The sequence below is a fragment of the Lactuca serriola genome, chromosome 4, assembly GCF_051521515.1.
Source record: "Lactuca serriola cultivar US96UC23 chromosome 4, Lser_US96UC23_V15, whole genome shotgun sequence".
Lineage (NCBI taxonomy): Eukaryota > Viridiplantae > Streptophyta > Magnoliopsida > Asterales > Asteraceae > Lactuca > Lactuca serriola.
The window spans coordinates 339,380,972-339,384,938 of NC_136411.1; positions in this window are offsets into that span (position 1 = coordinate 339,380,972).

The following is a 3,967-nucleotide window of genomic DNA, read 5'->3' on the forward strand; positions in this document are numbered from 1 at the left end:
AATGTATAAGTGTTTTAGATTTGATACACTGATCCTAAGGTACTAGTTATCTACAGCGAATCTTAAGAACATTCTTTAATCTCTAAAACTCTTAACCATTGTAGTCTGTTAAACACCTTGCTCAAGGTTTGGTAGTACACCAGACCAACCATAAATAACATATGTGTGCATTCCAGGTTATTTGTGGTATGACTTACGTACGCTATTAACCTTCTTTGAGGTGTTTGTCCTAAAAGGATTGAGTTTGTAGTTTTAGTTGAAGATATGTTAGAATTTTATTAAGTGTTCTCATCGTGGGCCAGAGTATATATAACTCTTATATATATTGCTGGCGAGGTTTGCAATATTATTAGTTGTTTTTTTACTTCAAGACTATCAAGAAGGGATTAGCCAGGTGAGAACTACTGGAGGGTAGGACCATTTTGGTGTTTAGTCGTTCTGAAATCTAGCAACCGAAGAGATAGTTCAAAGTAGACACCTCTCCTGTAAGTAGTCAAGAAGTAATGTAATTAATAATAATACTTTTATTAGGATCCTATAGCTATAGTTGTATTCCTCTTTCGAGGATATGAGTTCTCTATAGGCAATTTAGCTCTGATACCAATCTGTCACACCCCCGGCCGAGGCGTCAGAACATGTTGGGTCGTGAGACTTAGTTCATGGATCACAAACAATTGAATATATAGCACAAGTACAATAATAAACAAAACAATAGTTGTATTCCATCTTGAAGTTTGAATAAAAGGTTCTTACATATAATAATAGAGTACATGAATTGCCTTAACAGGTAGGCATATATATATATATATATATATATATATATATATATATATATATATATATATATATATATATATATATATATATATAAGAAAATCTAGAAAACTAGTTCACCTGAGATCCATGACTATTCCATCGTCTAAAATGCTTGTTTAGTGATTTCCTTAGAATATATGTAATTTTGAGGGTCAACACAAGGTTGGTGAGAGTTACATGTTTTTTGCTAATGCAGTAGTGATACTTTTAAAACGACCAAAAAGTATTTTCTTTGTAAGTAAAAGCATACTTATAAATGAGTTTGTAAAGAGCCTTTAGAGAAACTTTGAAAACCAAAAGATGTTTTCCATAAGAAAAACCTTATCCATAACTATTTTGAAGTGAGAGAGAAACCAAATCCATGGTTTGTAGAGAGACTATCAATGTTTATAGTTAGTTCTACAACTGAGCTATACAACTAGAATACCCTCTATGCCGCTTCAGTGGATGACGTAGAACTGATAAGATAAGTATCACCCACTTCAGATTTCCGTCGTGGTTGTAGCTAGCAACCGTAGGTGGGAGTGTCAGCCCGTATAGATCTATACATATGTATCTCGCTCCAATTATTAACGGTTATAGTAGTATGGGTCTTCTTAGTATTTCTACCTAGCTAATGAACAACATCTCACTATAAAATCCACTGACTAATGTATACGAATAACTCCCAACCCTAACTTATACATGGATAAGTCACTAGGCAAAATGATTTACGATGAATAGTGTTTAAATGCTGAGTATATTTGATAAGTGTATATGTAACAGTGTAAGATACTCGCTTAATGAAGTGGTAAATCTCATGGTAATGTACACATGTACATGTATAACTCCAAGTTATGATATTTATTACTAAATGTGTGTGTGTGTGTGTGTGTGTATATATATATATATATATATATATATATATATGCATGATATAAGTTTGAAATACTACAAAGGTGGTAATCCTTTATAACATGCGATTTATCACATACATTGTCACATAAAATCATAACTTGTTGTAGTGAAATGATATGTTATTTTGACAAGTTGTAACATGTTAAAAAACAATAGCATATATGTATCAAGTTTATTACTAGTTTATTTGTAAACAATACGTTATTTGACAAAATAACTTTTATAAAGAAGATATGGGTTTGTAAGTGTTTATCATAAAAAAACATAAGATCTAGAACATGATTTATCCCCCAACATATATAAAAGCTTAAAAAAGAGGCAATCAACACTCACCCTTGATGCATGATTTTTGGTCTAGATGTGAGTATGGTTTTTTTTTTCTGGGAAGCACCCCGAGAGAACACAACTAGCCACAAACTTAACCCGTTTGCTTGGACTCGAAATAACCCACAAAACAATAATAAAAACTCAAGACTTGGACTTGAAATGTCACAGAAAAAAAAAGCAAGCTTGAGATGGGCAAAGGTGGTGGCTGAATGTTGGATTAACAGTGTCGGTGTGGTGGCAGGAGGTTGCTCCGGTAGCCTCCTCACTACTTCCTGTTTTCTTTCCGAGTGGCGAAAAACGAGAGGAGGGAGGTAGCAGCAAACAACGGTCGTGGGTGGTGACATGTCGGTGAAAACAGGGGGCAAAAGGTGGAGGGTGGTGGTGGTTTTGTTTCTTCTCGGTGGTCGGCATTCGGTTGCTCAAACCACTATTGGTGGTGGTTTTTCTTGCCAAACGAAAGAGAGCAAGGGAGAGGGAAAGAGAGGATTGAATGGCTGATTTATTGTGATGAAATGGGAAGGAAATGAGCTCAATTTATAGCCCCATGGAAGCTTGCAAGACCATCCATGAACATGACTCTTTGGTTAGTCAAACACACCAACAACATCCATGCTTTGTACCATTAAAGTGAGAGGGTAAGGGATGTAAGATGATGGTGCACGTGGGTATGGCCAAGAGAAGAAGCAATGGGATGGTCATTCACTCTTCCATGAATGCATGGAAGTATATGGTGATGTCATCTTTATCAAAAGGCCCTTAATACCATTCTAGATTTGCGTACCAAGATCTCGATGTCTAATATTTGTTTCGAAAGCAGTGAATGATAGAGCCGACTAAACTGATTCCAAAAACCCGAACTGATTAATTTTTCAAGTTGTAGAACTCCGGGAAATCGTGTTTAAAGATTCACGTTTAATAGACCCGATTTATCCGATTTTTAGACTTTTATAAATATTTTTGCAAAAGATATTCCAAGTATGGAATCAAATAATAAACCATAGTATGAGTTCAAAAACGTTCTCGAAATTCCCATCTGAGGTGTGCAAGTACCTCAACAGATTGAAACGCTTTCTGCAGTTTAAAGAAAATCAGTATTATACTAGCTTGTTTTCTTATAACGGACGTATCTTTTGCATACAAACTTCTTTATACAAGCTCCGTTTTTTATGTTCTTTATATCCACAAGTAACTATCGACGAGTAATACAAATTTCATTTAGACTCTGTCGGCTAATTCTCAATTTTTTTTGAAGCTATATTTTTAACAGGCTTAGACTACTAAAGTCCGTATAAAAATCATAACTTTCTTATACAATATCTGTTCTCGACTATCTTTATATCGATGAATAGGTATTGATGAGATCTTCAACTATCATTTAGATTTTTTTTCCTAACAACTGACTGATTTAAATTTAGGTTTCTAAGCCGAATATAGCTATGCTAAAACTTCGAAAAATCATAACTTCCTCTCACGAGAGTCAGATTTAGGCGTTCTTTATATGCACGAGTTTACTTTTTCGACTACTATGAATTTTGTTTAGATTATTTATCCTAAATGATCTTTTATTTTTAATTTATATTTTAGCCCTATTTATTACATTTTGACGCAAGATATCATGCGTATACCATATACACCTAATATCTATAAAATTCACATAAACACACACACACACACACACACACATATATATATATATATATATATATATATATATATATATATATATATATATATATATATAGAATAATTTAGTTTTATTTATTCAAAGAAGATTTTAGTCGTCGAACGACATACATATAGATTCATAACTATGCCTAGCGATAAACATGGATGTTATAATCAAGAAAGTTTTAGAAAAGTTCAGCATGACAGATGCGAAAGAAAGAAGTACACAATTAGGGAATCAGTTGAGACTCTCAAAGAATCA